General features: G+C 48.4%; 1 protein-coding gene across 1 annotated transcript in view; it reads left to right on the forward strand.

Annotated features, from left to right (window-relative positions):
* ATP8B3 (ATPase phospholipid transporting 8B3) overlaps nt 1-16,453 on the forward strand; it is an 807,548-nt gene that overhangs the window by 430,002 nt on the left and 361,093 nt on the right. The gene's annotated exons all lie outside the window — the stretch shown is intronic.

The raw sequence follows: 16,453 nt of genomic DNA on the forward strand, positions 1-16,453 counted from the left end.
GATGGCATGTACTTTAGGCATAAGAGGGTGGTATGTGTGTACAAAAGGTACTCTCTCCTGGGTTTGGAGATGAGCAGGGGAATTGAGGAGTCAGAGTACGGATTGTTTCTTGTGTCAAGAGTTTGTGGATAATGTTTGTCTCTTAATTTACCTGACGTATCCCCAAGTCTGTTGGGAAGTATTTCGGATCTGTGACTATCCGGGATTATCTTTTGAATTGGGACTGTGGGAGACTGTCCTTGGTCGCTTTTGGGTGGCAACTAGAGTAGTGTAATAGTCCTTCATTTGGAAAATAGATCAGTAGTTAGGTACCCATTAGCGTCTTTGATTACCGTAGTATCCAGGAAGGAATTATGGTTAATGTCATGATGTATAGTGAATTGGAGCTCTGGTGTAATTCCATAGATAAATATGGTTAGTTACCCGATATTTACCTTAGATACCAGCTCCCAGTGTCTGCTCACAGCGCTGGGAGCTCGCTGATCGTTGCTCTCCCGCTGCCACACGCAGCGATGTGTGCTGACCAGCAAGAGACTAACGATGAAAAAACGGCCCAGGACATTCGTGCACGATCAGCGATACCCGGCGGGGGAGCTGGTCGCTGATGCCTGCCACACACAGCGAGTTCACTAGCGAGATCGCTGATGCATCACAAAATCAGCGATCTCACTGTGTGTGATGGGGCCTTAAGAAATTTTCATATAGGACTATCCTCAAGAGGTCGAGGTCAGCCGAGGACAAACGTATCACTGACAAGGGACAGAGCCCAAAAGAGGCTATTTAAAGCCCTCCCACAGCCAGAGAGAGGCCAACAGCATTAACCCCTGAAGCACTAACAAGAACTTCCAAACTTACCATGACAGTACCCCCCTCTTAATGGGGGGCCACTGAACCCCCAGGCTTCTCATGATGCCTGGCATGAAATGCCCGAACCAGATAATCAGCATGTACAGACTGTGCAGGGACCCAAGATCGATCCTCTGGACCATACCCCTTCCAGTGCACCGGATACTGCAAGGTGCGGCGTACAAGATGAGAATCAACAATGTGTCCAACATCATATTCCATGTGACCCTCCACCAACATCGGAGGAACAACTGACAGAACCCTCCTCAAAGGGTTTTAAAAGGGACTTGTGGAACACATTGGAAATCTTGAATGAAGCTGGGAGGCGTAACCTATAGGCTACGAGATTGACTATTTCCACAATTTCATATGTACCAATGAACTTTGGACCCAACTTGGCTGACGGAACCTTGAGATTAATAATCCGCGTGGAAAAACAAACCTTCTCTCCAGCCTGAAATGTATGACCCGAGACTCTCTTCTTGTCTGCGAAGAACTTTTATCTTCCCTGAGCCTTGGAGATATTATGACGGACCTCAGCCCACAGATGTTCACAGATGTTTTAAACGCTGTACAGACCCCTCCGCCCCAGGACAACCAGAATCCAAGCAGGAAAATTCCCCAAAATGTGGACTGAACCCATAGTTAACCAGGAATGGGGACATACTGGTGGACTGACTCACATGGTTGTTGAAGGCGAACTCAGCCAAAGGCAACGCATCACACCAATCATCCTGCCTAACAGAGGCCAAACATCTAAGAATTTGTTCAAGGGACTGATTGATGCGTGCAGTCTGACCATTACTCTCAGGGTGGTATGCAGAAGAAAAAGACAATGTAATACTTAGTGATGCGTGAATGTGCTCTCCACTACTCGGTACTCACCCAAGTATCACTGTGCTCGGTGTACTCGGCGAGCACCGAGTATTTCCAGGATTACTCGACGGGAACTCGGGTCTCCACCCAGCATTTTTGACGGACATGAGACACCCAATCACGGTGCAGGGATTGTCTGCCAGGCCATGAAACACCGCAGCCATCTTTGTTGTGGTCGTGCAGTGATTGGCCGGGTGCACAGCATCATCAGGGGTATAAGAGTCTGGGCGCCACCCTGCTCGGCGCATTCAGCTCCGGATTGAGAGAGTGTAGGGAGAACGGCTGCCTTGATAGGTTCAGAATTGGGGATTTCTTAGTTAGTGTGGGGTCTACTATCCTAAATACTCCTAAATAGGGTGTTAGCATGCCCAACCTCCCGAATTGGGTGGCCTATGGGATTCCATTTGAGGAAATGGTGATCTGTTAGGGGACTTTTGATTGGACGGGTCTTTACATAAAGATACGCTCCTGTAAGTGTGATGTTAACCCCCGGAAGAAGGCTGAAGGCCGAAACGTATGTAGGGGCTGATATCACCACACACAGGAGGTAAGTTCCTCTCTTGCACTTGGGCACTGTACTCATTTTTGGCGATTTTAGTGTTATTTGTACTTTTGGATTTTGGCGCCTGTTCATTACCGCAATGTATTTGTCGTTGGTATAACATACTAGTAGTGTGCCTCTAACTTGTGCAATCTCCTATTAGCAGGTATGTGGGTGGTGGTGTCTTTACTTGGGTTTCCCACCTTTTTAATGTTTATGTGATGTATGTATTTTTATACTGAATAAAGATTGCTGTACTTTTTGCTTATTTGGGTTCATATGTTCTTTTCAGTTTCATTTTGTTTCATTTTTGAACTCAAAGATGGGTCCAATATTTAGTAAGGGACTAAAAAATAGTATATAATAGAAGATGGGTTTGAATATGCTCTGTTCTTGGACTTCAACATTTATGTTAGTCTGTTATCTCAGGCTGAGGCCTGGTTTTCTGTGGTGTAAAAATCTTTATTTCGCAAGCATACATTGCATAGTTCTGTCTGCTAGCCTTGTTCTACTCATTATTTTTGGTTTTCCAAAAATAACACAAAACACCAAAAAAAATGAATACAGTCTGTTATCTCAGGCTGAGGCCTGGTGTATCTGTGGTGGAAAATTCTTTGCTTTGCAGGCATTCTTATCACATCTAATTTTTCTCCAAAGAAATCCATTTGTATTGAGCTTTTCAAATATTTCAGTAGTCTTTTAAAATGGGCAAGGCAAGGCAGAGGCGTATCTAGGCTTTCTGGCACCCGGGGCAAGAATTTGTTTCGGCGCCCCCCCCAAGTACATATGCGACTTGCACACTTAGCCATGTAGCCACAAGCTGCTCTCCCTAATCCTCTCAATGTTCAGTAAAAAACTGAAAGCAGGATGAGCTGCTCGTTGTCACAAGACCATAACTATGAAAATCGCATATGAGTGAAGTGTCCATGTGATGACTACTGGAACCTGCAGAGCTGAGTCCTGACATTGCAGCTTCTGAATTCTCACAACGAATGCACTGCACACATTTAGGATTCTCCCTTGCCGATGTACAGTCATGTCAGCACAAGTATGTGATTTGTATAATTCTCGCACCATTCCAACTAGACGTGCCCGGCCTCGCTCTGTTCATTATCATTGAGTGAGGCCACACATGTCTAGTCAGCATGTGACCGCATGTATGTAAATTACTGGCACAAGAGAATCCTGACAGCGTTCAGTGAGCACTGTGAGAATTCGGAAGTCTGCAGTCACATAGAATGCCTGCAGACTCAGCACAAACCTGGAAAACCCCTTTAATGTTCCTAACAAATAAAAACATGAGAATTAGTATCACTAATAATATTTACATCCAGGTACCTTATAGATGACGTCGTCTCTGCAGTCATTCTCCTTTTCTTCTTCTTGTCTCGACCCCATGATGAGTTTTCTCATCCACATCTCGTCTCAGCAGACTTCCATCTTCTCCGGTCTTCTGCAGCAACTCTCCACACGATCCCCTTAAAGATAGAAGTGTCATTATAATGCTCCTAAATAAAAATGTCTGCAATATACTGTCGCCTCACGCTATTCCCCTCCCTCCTCATACTGTCTCTTCTAACATCTCTCCTGTTCACCATACTGTCTCCTCATATATTTACTCCCTCACTCTCTATACTGTCTGCTCACACATACCCCTGACTCCCCATACTGTGTCTGCACACATGCCATCACCCTCACTCCCCATACTGTGCCCACATACATTCACCCGTTCGCACCCCTTACTGTCTGCACCCATCCCCCATACTGCTTCCTCATATATGCCCTCATACATACTCTTCATTTTGTGTCCTCAAATCTCCCCACACACGTTAAATACCATCCTCACTCCAAATCCCCATCCCAAATCCACCACACACATTAAGTACCCCCCATCCCCACTCAATAACCCCCCATCCCCACTCCAAATCCCCCCACACATTAAGTATCCTCCATCCCCACTCAATAATACCTCGTCCCTACTCCCAAATCCCCCCACACATTAAGTATCCCCCATCCCCACTCCTAAATCCCCCCACACATTATGTACCCCCACTCATTAACCCCCATCCCCACTCATTAACCCCTCCACTCAATAACCCCCATCTCCACTCACTAAACCCCCCATCTCCACTCATTAACCCCCCACTTATTAACCCCCATCCCCACATTAACCCCCATCTCCACTCATTAACCCTCACACTCATTAACCCCCCACTCATTAACCCCCATCCCCACATTAACCCCAACACTTTAACCCCCACACATTAACCCCCCCACTCATTAACCCCATCCCCACATTAACCCCCATCTCCACATTAACCCCCACACTTTAACCCCCATCTCCACTCATTAACCCCCATCCCCACATTAACTCCCATCTCCACTCAATAACCCCCCACTCATTAACACCCATCCCCACATTAAACCCCATCTCCACTCATTAACCCCCACACTTTAACCCCCACTCATTAACCCCCCCACTCATTAACACCCATCCCCACATTAAACCCCATCTCCACTCATTAACCCCCACACTTTAACCCCCACTCATAAACCCCATCCCCACTCAATAACCCCCCCACTCATTAACACCCCCCATCTCCCATCTTCGGTGGTTCTTCAGCTCCACAGAGGAGCACACTTACCACCAGCGTTTGCTCTGGGCGCCGGGGAATGACGTCAGCAGCGTGATCACATGACATGTTCACGCTGCTGAAGTCGCTGTGACCCGGCGGTCAGAGCTTCACTTGTACAGGCATCTCTATAGACGCCAGTACAATTGCTGCCTGGGAGCCGGCGGCCTCCTTCCCTGCGCCGGCTGTCAGCTTGACAGCCGTCACAGAGAACAGCCGACTCTCAGGATGGGGAGCGGCAGAACGCAGCCGCCGGGGGGAGACACTGCGGACCGCTGCATTAGGCGGCCCGACTGCGCCCCCCCTGCTGGCTGCGCCCGGGGCAACTGCCCCGGCTGCCCCCCCCTGGATACGCCTCTGAGGCAAGGGATGGGGAAGTGGACGTGATGCTGACAGTGCATGCAAAGGATGAGGCCGTGGCTAAGCTGAAGGTGGGCCACAGCAAAGACCCACATCTTCGCGCTCGACCTTCCTGTTCCAGTTTCTAGGGGGACCGAACCACACCACTATTGAATCCAGATGTTACGCCGTTCTGTCTGTACCTGGTTGTCGGCATGTCAATGCATGTCTTTGCTTTAACCCTTTGCTCCTTTCCCCCTAATTGAGCTGGGATACTGCTGCAGTTCCCTGCTCTCCTGCGTAGCCGTACATGTGGTGTTAGGTCTTTGCTCTGCTCCATGACCATCTGAATGTGCGGTCCCTGGTTGCCGCTGTGGAAGCTGTCCGTGGGTTGCGAGGTCATTTGCAGCTGGTGCATGACTTTCCACGTGGGTCTGGGCATTCAGCCGCTGCCAGGTGTCCTGAGCCTCAGTTCCTGCACTGACTGTGCTGCAATGGTTTCTGTTTGTGCTTAGGGCATGCGCAGCCACATATCCCCTGCTTTTATCAGGGTTAGTGTGTGTACTTAGAAATGCTGTCCCCAGCCAATTGCTGAGGGTCAGCTCCTATATAAATTTACCCTGCCTTATTGGCGGGGCTGGAGCTACTCACAAAGCTCCTGAACTTTGCCATGTGTGTTTGGTGTTCCTGGACCTTTCCTGTCTATGTTTTGGTACCAATGTACCTGCCTTGATTCCTGTTTTGTACTGTTCCTGCGCCTGTCCTGGAGACGGTATATGCAGGCCTGAATCCTTGATCCTGTACCTGACCTTTTCTGAACTGTGTCTGCTGTGTTATGTTTCTTGAATCCCTCTGTGTCTGGAGCTTTGCACCCAGTAACTCTAAGTCTTTTGTAACCGGTGTTTCTGCTGATCATCTACTACCCTGTGCTCTGACAATCATGCAGTGCTAGCTCCATGCAGGCCCAGCAATCCTGCAGTTTTAGCCCCAACACGCTTGAGTTCCTTCCTAGGTCCGATGCCCGGAGTCTGACAACCGCAGTCTGGAACCTGATGACCGCTGCCTGGAGCTTGATGACTGCAGTGGTGCCTGTAGGTCGTGTCGGATGTCCGGAACCGAACAACTCCTGTTTAATGTCTGCCGGTGACTCTGATGTCTTGTGGATGTCCTGATGTCCAACCTGTGTCCTGATGTCCATCCTGTGTCCTGATGTCCATCCTGTGTCCTGATGTCCATCCTGTGTCCTGATGTCCATCCTGTGTCCTGATATCCATCCTGTGTCCTGATATCCAACCTGTGTCCTGATGTCTTGATGTCCAACCTGTGTCCTGATGTCCAACCTGTGTTCTGATCCGCTGGTGCCTTGGGGTTCACTGGGTGGTACCCTTCTGGGAAGTGTGGAATTGGGAGCCTGGCATAGCCCTGTTTCGTCTATGTACTGTGTGACTTTACTTTAGTAAACTTTACTGTTAGGGACGGCGGAAAGCACTAAATATAAATAATAGGAAGTGCGTTCGCCGCCCAGGGTCCACCGTGCAGTAGGTGTAACAACCGCTGCTAATGGCAGACTCTCTATATGGCGGTATACTGCGCTCGGGTTAAACGTCACCCGAGGTGCGCAGAGTGGACTCTGTTAAACTCACAGAGGCACTAAAGAATAAACGCCGAGCCTGTTAGCTTCACAGGTCTCAGCTAGCGTGCACACACGGTATATGGTCACAGGACACGGCCAAAGGCAGAGGTCGGTGTCCGTCTTGACCTACCGTGCGTGCGACGTCGTTACCGCGGATGCCGGTAAGTGCTGCTAACTGCAGTGTGGCGGTAACTACTGCCTCTGTACGACGGTGCCGTGAGGCATCACACTATCGGACGCTAGTGTAGCGGTGCGGTATGCACTGTGGCGTATGGCTTGCCACTGACTGGCGCTGACTATAACTCTAATTCCCTATCCACATGCGTAATATCAGAGGGAAGGGGTTTTATAATGAGTCAGTCACCAGAATCATACATCCGTCACCATTCACACATAGCAAGTATAGTCTACACTAGCGCATGGCCGAGCGGCCATGCGGGCCTTTTATAGCCATGCGCTTCCGGGACCTTCCACACTTCTGAGATGGGCCAATCACATCAGGACAAGGACCTGAGCACGTGACCCCCAGTAGCGTGGCGAGAGAACTTTGCCTCTGGAGTGGTTTCCTGCAAAGCAGGCTGCGCTACCATTGCTGGTCCAGAGGTGGCAGCAACATCCAGACCCAGAGAGCTGGTTTGAGCAGGGCGCCTGGATCGCCGAGATTGCTGTGCAGGTCCCTGAGCGGTCGGAAAGGAATGGGAGACCGCCGGATGTATGGCTCTGGATTCCTGCTGTGCAGCTGCAGGAACCCGATGCCTAACATTTACGTCCTTTATACCTGAAGTTGTGCGGTGTTATCAAGTCCTATGTGTCTTCTCTTTGTCTACATGCTCAGCTGCCACAGTATCCCAGTCACTGCCCTTCCCTAATTTGGGTAAGCCCGGGTCCCCCTCTGTGGTATAGAGGGTCCATATTGCATCCCTGGGGGACGCCCGCCCCTCGCCATCGTGGTCGCTTGGCATGGAGGCGCCTGCTGGGCCGCATCCGTGGCCGCAATCGTGACACCAGAGCAGTGTGAAATGGTTGTTGGTTGGATAGCGGATTGTTAGGGACAGCGGAATGCACTAAATATTAAATAACAGAAAGTGCATTTGCTGCCCGGGGTCCACCGTGCAGAAGGTGTTAACACTGCTGCTAGATAATGGCAGACGTGCTATATGGCGGTGTTACAGAACCACTCAGCACCCAGAATATGTTGTGCAGTTATATGTATATATAATAGGTTCCATGTGAGATGCATGTCCCTAATGTATCAGCAGTGTCCGCCCTCCCCCCACCTTTGTAATTCCCACAGTAAACATCCGCAGGCGCCGGCCACCTGCGGCTTTTGTAATGCATGTCTTGCCTGACGCTTGTCTATTGGCCGGCCCTCTGTATCTTTGTGATATATTCTGTGTCCTGTGAGTAAAGTGTTGTCAGACTGGAAATACATGGAGAAGCAGTGATCTTTTATATGCGCCCATGCACTCAGAGGAATTCCAGCCAGCGTCATTCATTCAGACTCCAGCCAACGCAGAGCGGACCTCCGAAAACACGGGGTGGTACTGAAAGAGGTACCCCAGCTTGGAAGACCCCGTTACACGGAGCCTGCGGATGTTTACTGTGGGTATTACAAAGGTGGGGGGAGGGCAGACACTGCTGATACATTAGGGATATGCATCTCACATGGAACCTATTATATATACATATAACTGCACAACATATTCTGGGTGCTGAGTGGTTCTGTAACATGCGGTATATCGCACACGGGTTGAACGTCACCCGGTGTGCACTGAGCGTACTCTGTTAGCTTCACAGAGGCACCTAAGGCATTAACATAAATGCTGAGCCTGTTGAACTCACAGGACTCAGAGAATTGCACGCACGATATAAGGTCACAGGAGCTGGGGCCCAGGCAGAGGGTCAGAGTCCATCTAGACCTACCGTGCGTGTGGCATCGCAACTATGGACGCCAAGAGGAACTGCAGACTGCAGCGCAGTGAGAGACACAGCCGCTATTGGACAATGCCCAAGAGGGGGTGCACTGTCGGACGCTAGCCCTGTGGAGTATGCTTATTGTGGCTGTAGCTTGCCACTGGCTGGCGCTGACTCTAAGCCTAAGTCCCTATACACACTCGTAATATCAGGGGAAGGGGATCTTAATGAGTCATTTGCAGGTTCATGCATCCATCATCATTCACACAGTAGCAACTAGAGACTATACTAGCGCATGGCCGAGCGGCCATGCAAACCTTTTATAGCCGGGACCTTCCGGAAGCTTCCAGATCCCTGAGATGGACCAATCAGCTCTGAAGAAGGACATGGACATGTGACCCCCGATCTCCAATGGGAGATCGTCTCGTGAGCATGCTCAGTGGAGCGACAGAAGGACTTAGCCTCTGGAGCGATTTGCTGCTGAGCAGCCTGCATTGCTATTGCTGACCCAAAGGTGGCAGCAACAGCCAGACCCACAGAGCAGGTCTGGGCAGAGCGTCTGGAACGCTGGGACTGCTGAGCAAACTCCTCTGCGGTCGATAGACAATGGGAGACTGCTGAATGTGAGGCTCTGGATTCCTGTTGAGCCGCTGCAGGAACCCAACACCTAACAGCGGATAATGCGTCCAGTCACTTAGCAGCCATCACCACCACCATCATGTCTTCCACACAGTCAAGTCTGAGTAGCCGAGAGTGTGGACCGGATATTACTCACCCTGATCCTCCTTCCTCCCACCATGCCGAGTGCCCTGAGACAACTGATACCACACTCGGACACTCTGAAGAGCTGTTCAGTTATCCATTTGGAGATTCATGCCTCTTGCACACTTCACTTGAAGCAGGGCAAGATGATATTCCATGTAGCGATGCACAAATAAGGAGCAGCCACAGTCACCAGAGGTGGACGATGATGAAACACAATTGCCGGAAAGTCTGGAAGAGGAGCAGGGTGCGGATGTGGAAGATGAGGTGGTGGATGACATAGTGACTGACCCAACTTGGCAGGAGGACATGCAGAGCGAGGACAGCAGCATACATGGGGAAGGAGGCATATCACCCCAACAGGCAGGAAGAAGCAGTGTGGTGGCCGCAGACAGAAGGCGTGCATCCGTTCCCCGTAACACCAACAGGACCAAAGTTGCCATTCCTTCTGTTATATCTTCCTGAGTCTGGTTATTTTTTAAAGACTTTGCTGATAACCCCAAACAGGCCATTTGCAGCACTTGCCATGCCCGCATCAGCAGGGGTAGCAAAACTACCAGCCTGACCACTGTGCCTGTGAAGATGCCTCGGGCCCTGCACCTGTTGTTGCTGACAGTCAACCAGCACATCAAGCCAGTCCGCATTCACAAAACAGCCTTCAGTTGTCTATACCCTAGTCAATAAAACGCAAGCGGAAATACCCAGACAATGCCCCACAGGCCACAGTACTTAATGTCATGATCCCAGTGCAGGTTTTGACCTGCACACCTGGGGTTAATTATTGTGGCCTCTCTTTGGTTCTGGGAGAGCTTCTTATAGCCCTGGGAAACTCCAATCCCCGTCAGGTATACTTTTGCCTTTGGCCGAGTGTGTTGACCCCTGTGTGCCTGTGCATGTTCGTTGTCTTCTAGCTTGCTTATATGGTTCTGACCTGGTTCTGTCCCCCGTTGTGAGTTTGCCTGTTGATTCTGTACTGTATATGTTATGATTGAGTCAGCGAGGAGGAAAAAACAAAACACAAGCTCAGCCCAGAAAATCAGAGAGGATTGCAGACCCCTAATCCTATCACACAACTAGCAGTAGCCGTGGAGTCTTCCTACGGTGATCCTAGACACCTCGTCACAGCCGGAGATCTACATAAGCCTAAAGAGAGAAAAGGGAAAAACTGACTGCCCCAGAGCAGACCCCAAAGCAATAGGCAGCCCCCAACATATAATGATGGTGAAGCAAGATGAAAACACTAACACAGACAGAAAGATAGGTTGAGCACACGATGGGGCCCAAGCTAACTAAAAAGGACAGGACAGAAAAGCTGCTGTCTGCAATCCAAGAAAACCCTGCTAAAAATATTACCAACACAACTGATAAGCAAAAAGGACCCTGAAGTCACTAGACTTCAACCCCTATATCAGCACTCAGAATATTCTGGAAGCAGAGCAAAAGAGAACACTGATCAACGAAAAAGAATCCAGCACACCCCCAGCTGGGGATGGCTGAACTCCAAAAAACAAGGTAAACAAAACCAAAACTAATAAGTTCAATAGCAGAGCAAAAACTTATCTTTGGGAAGCAGGAATCAGACTGGTCTCCAAGAATCCAACAGAGAAATCACCAGCGACTCAGAAGGGCGTCGGCTGCCTTATATCCAGTCTGAAGTTCCCGTTACACAGTCACCATCCACCTGATCAGGTGTTTGGTTCCTTTCATCAAAATCAGCCTCACTACCTTCCTTCACCAGAAGAGGGAGATCCTTGGACACAAAAGATGAATGAACAGATGAGCTCACAACAGTATATCTGTTTCTCTGGTTCCTGACTATCCGTTCTGTCTAATCCTTTGGTATTGTCATGCTATCTTGTGCTTTGATCCTGGCCTGATCTGTTTACGTCCCTGTCTATGCCCCTTGGTAACTTGTCCCATAGTTACCCTGCTATGAGTTTTCCTTCAGCTCCTAGCTCTCTGGAGTTTAGGCCACGCCCCCAGCAGTCATGTGCTTCAGGTCCTGCTGGTCTGAAGGACGCATCTTCTCTGCTGCTGCCTGCTCCACAGGTATCTTAGTGCATAGTTTGTCTTACTCAGGACATGCGCACTGGCTCAGTGAGAAAGTGCAGTGAGGTGTTCTTGACACTTAATTCACACATTTCTCGTCTGCTTGTGCTCAAAATGTTGCCTTTTAGGCTCATTGAGACGGAAGCTTTCTGCAACCTGATGGTGGCGGCCGTCCCAAGGTACTCGGTCCCCAGTCACTACTATTTCTCCCATTGTCCCGTACTGGCATTACACCAGCATATGTCCCTTAACATTACCCTTGCCCTCAACAATGCTGATACTGGGAAAGTCCACCTAACCACAGACACATGGACAAGTGCCTGTGGGCAGGGACGGTACATCTCACTGACGGCACACTGGGTTAATATAGTGGAAACTGGGACCCTGTCGGACCTTGGGATGGAACACATCCTCCCCATGCCCAGGATTACGGGCCCTACGTCAGTCAGGGTTACCTCCACAGTCTACAGCTCCTGCACCACCTCCTCCTCCTCTTCTTCAGTCTCCATCTCTGAAATGAACACATCAGTCAGAAGCTGGAAGCACTGCAGCACTGCCTCAGCCAAGCGGCAACAGTCTGTGCTGAAGCTAATCTGCATATTTGACAAACCGCACAATGCAGAAGAGTTGTGGACAGATATTTGGCTGACATCGCTGAACCTACAGCCAGGCATGGTCGTGTGTGACAATGGCCGGAACCTGGTGGTGGCTCTTAGGCAAGGTGACCTCACACACGTGCCTTGCCTGGCTCATGTGCTTAACCTCGTGGTTCAACGTTTTCTCAAAAGCTATCCGGAGCTGCTATTGAAAGTACGCCGTCTGCCCATTTTAGAAAGTCAGCTACAGCTTCAGCCGCACTTGCCGAACTTCAGCAGCGTTTGCATCTTCTGGCTCACCGACTGGTGTGCGATGTCCCCACGAGTTGGAACTCTACACTGCATATGTTGGAAAGGATTTGTGAGCAGAAGAGGGCAGTTGTTGACTACCAGCATCAACAAGGCCGTCGATATTCAGTTGCAACTCCACACACAAGACTTCAGGAGTGGACATGGATGTCAGACATATGTACCATCCTCCAGAACTTTGAGGACTGCACCAAGATGGTGAGCGGCGATGACGCCATAATTAGCGTCACCATCCATCGCTTCTCAGCATTCTGAAAACCTCTGCTCACAATTAAAGATGATGCATTGCAGTCAGAGCACGAGGACATTGAGCAAGGAACCATACAGGGTGATTATACTCAGCCAAGCCTCATGTCAATGCAATGTGGCTTGGTAGACAATGAGGAGGAGGAGGAGGAAGAACAGGAGCTACTTTCATGCGCTATAGATGGTACTACAAGCACAGCTGTCATACCGTCTGTTCAGCGGGGATGGCCTGAGGACAGGGAGGAGGAGGAGGACAGCATGGTCAGTCATCGTGTTGGTGAGGACACGGAAGTCTTGCCTGTTAGTAGTCTGGCACGCATGGCTGACTTTATGTTCCGCTGCGTTTCCCGTGACTCTCGCATTATAAAAATTTTCGGGGACACTCATTACTGGTTGATGACACTTCTAGACCCCCCAAAACAAACTTTCAATCTCTTCTTCCATTCTTCCAGGGGCAGACAGGTGTACAAAGATGCTGATGTACCAGAGGGCCCTTGTAGCAGAATTACAGAAAAAATTCCCATGTGAGAACGCTGGCAGCAGACGTCAGAGTTTGTTGTACAGCCATGGAGTCCAAGCGAGAGAGACAGAAGTACAATCTTTCTCAGGCAGAGGAACAATGGCAAAGTTCTGGGACAGTTTTCTCAGACCCTCCCATCGTGACACCACAGAGGTCAGGGGTGGTGTCACAAGAAGTGCAATGTTTGGGAAGATGGTGAGGGAGTACCTTGCAGATCATACAAATGTCCTCTGGGATTCCTCTGTGCCTTTTAATTATTGGGTATCCAAGCTGGACACGTGGCATGAACTGGCTCACTACGTCTTGGAGGTCTTGGCCTGCCCTGCTGCTAGCGTTCTGTCAGAGCGGGTTTTTAGTGCCGCTGGTGGAATTATAACAGATAAGCGCATCCGCCTGTCAACTGACAATGTTGACAGGCTGACTCATAAAAATGAACAAGAGGTGGATCGGGCAAGACTTCTGTACACCACCGAATGAAAACAGCGAAACATAACCTGAAATACATTGTCTTTTTTGTGGAGGTGTATTCTCATGCACCTCTTCACAACCACACATGGCTATCTGCTTCCTGATTTTTTCTGTTTGGTGTTATCGTGATCATTATCCTCATCCTCATCATCCACAACCAGTAGAACACCAGGGTGAACGTATTCCGTGATGCAAAAGTCTCTCAATTTTTGCCAAGGGTGTTTTTATGATGCCCGTTACTAATTTGAAACCAAAACAAATGTTACTCCCCCAGGGGGAACTTTCATAAAAATGAGATGTACGTATATTCTTCCCATTTATTCTTATATTTTACAATTTTACTATTTCTGGACCATCCTCTTAGGGCCTAGTGTATACCTCTACAATAGAAAAATATTGAAATACTATTATGTTTTAATTTATATCCCTGTCTCTGAGCTGTTGCTAGGGACAAACATATCTCATTGAACACATTCTGGCTTCATATCTCTTTTTCTATTTTCTTTCTTCGGTGGATTCACATTTTTAATTTATTTGCTTGATTTCAGTATGATTTATCATTGTCTCCTCATTCTCCACCACTAGATCACCAGGGTTAAAGGGTTCTGTGGTGCTACAGGCAGTCCAATTTGTGGCAAGTGTGTCTATGAAGTCCATAGTATATTTTTAAAAAAATGTACTCCCCATGGGGAAATGTTTGTCAGCACATGCACTGCGTACGTTACAAGCCTAGGAGACACGCACCTTTACATTGGGTCTATTTTTTACTGAGGCCTTCATCAATGTCTCCTCATTCTCCGCCACGAGATCACCAGAGTTAACATGTTCTGTGCTGCAACAGGCAGTCCAATTTTTGGCAAGGGTGTCTATAATGTCCATATTATACTTTTAAAAAATATACCCCATGGGGAAATGTTTGTCAGCCCATTCACTGCATGTGTGGGCGTTACAAGTCTAGGAGACCAGCTCCTTAACATTGTGCCTAGTTTTTAATGAGGCCATCATCAATGTCTCCTCCTTCTCTGCCACTAGATGACCAAGGTTAACATGTTCTGTGCTGCAACAGGCAGTCCAATTTTTGGCAAGGGTGTCTATGATGCCCATAGTATATTTTTAAAAAATGTACCCCCTATGGGGATGTGTTTGTCAGTCCATGCACTGCGTGTATGGGCGTTACAACTCTAGGAGACACACTCCTTTACATTGGGCCTAGTTTTTACTGAGGCCTTCATCAATGTCACCTCATTCTCCGCCACAAGATCACCAGGGTTAACGTGTTCTGTGCCGCTACATGCAGTCCAATTTTTGGCAAGGCTGTCTATGATGCCCATTGTATAGTTTTTAAAAATGTACCCCCCATGGGGAAATGTTTGTCAGCCCATGCACTGCGTGTATGGGTGCTATAAGTCTAGGAGACACGCTCCTTAACATTGGGCCTAGTTTTTTATGAGGCCTTCATCAATGTCTCCTCCTTCTCCGCCACTAGATGACCAGGATTAACGTGTTCTGTGCTGCTACAGGCAGTCCAATTTTTGGCAAGGGTGTATTTATGATGCCCGTTACTAATTTTAAACCAAAACAAATGTTAGTCCCCCAGAGGGAAATCTCATACAAATGAGATGTAAGTATATTCTTCACATTTATTCTTATGTTTTCCATTTTTCCTATCTGTGGAACATTCTCTTATGACCTACTGTATACCGTTCCAATATAAAAATAGTGAAATCCTATTATATTATATTTTAATTTATATCCCTGTCTCTGAGCTGTTGCTAGGGACAAACATATCTCGTTGAACACATTCTGGCTTCATATCTCTGAACCTGTGTTCGCCCCTCCCTTTTGTTATTTTCTTTCATCGGTGGATTCACATTTTTAATTTATTTGTTTGATTTCAGTATGATTTATAATTTTGTCTCCTCATTCTCCACCACCAGATCACCAGGGTTAAAGGGTTCTGTGCTGCTACAGGCAGGCCAATTTGTGGCAAGTGTGTCTATGATGACCATAGTATATTTTTAAAAAAATGTACTCCCCATGGGGAAATGTTTGTCAGCCCATGCACTGCATGCGTTACAAGCCTAGGAGAAACGCTCCTTTATATTGGACCTAGTTTTTAATGAGGCTTCATTAATGTCTCCTCATTCTCTGCCACAAGATCACCAGGGTTAACGTATTCTGTGCTGCAACAGGCAGTCCAATTTTTGGCAAGGGTGTCTATGATGCCCATAGTATATTTTTTAAAAATGTACCCCCTATGGGGAAATGTTTGTCAGCCCATGCACGGCGTGTATGGGCATTACAAGTCTAGGAGACCAGCTCCTTTACATTGGGCCTAGGTTTTAATGAGGCTTTCATCAATGTCTCCTCATTCTCCGCCAGTAGATCACCAGGGTTAACGTCTTCTGTGCTGCTACAGGCAGTCCAATTTTTGGCAAAGGTGTCTCTGATGCCCATAGTATATTTTTAAAAAATGTACCCCCATGGGGAAATGTTTCTTAGCCCAAACACTTAGTTTATGGGCATTACGAGTCTAGGACACCTGCTTCTTTGTAACGGTACATTTTTTTAGGAGGCCCTCCTCCATGTTTCATCCAAGGGGGGATTGGGGTGCGTGCAAATTTGGGTCAAGGCGGCCCTTGCATTCAATGCATAAGGAAACTGTATGGCAGGACCAACTGAAGACTGTGAAGTGGGTTTTCATGTGGCCTTCCAGTATCT

Source organism: Dendrobates tinctorius, unplaced genomic scaffold, assembly GCF_039654945.1.
Source record: "Dendrobates tinctorius isolate UK_male_01 unplaced genomic scaffold, ASM3965494v1 ptg000011l, whole genome shotgun sequence".
Taxonomy (NCBI): Eukaryota; Metazoa; Chordata; class Amphibia; order Anura; family Dendrobatidae; genus Dendrobates; species Dendrobates tinctorius.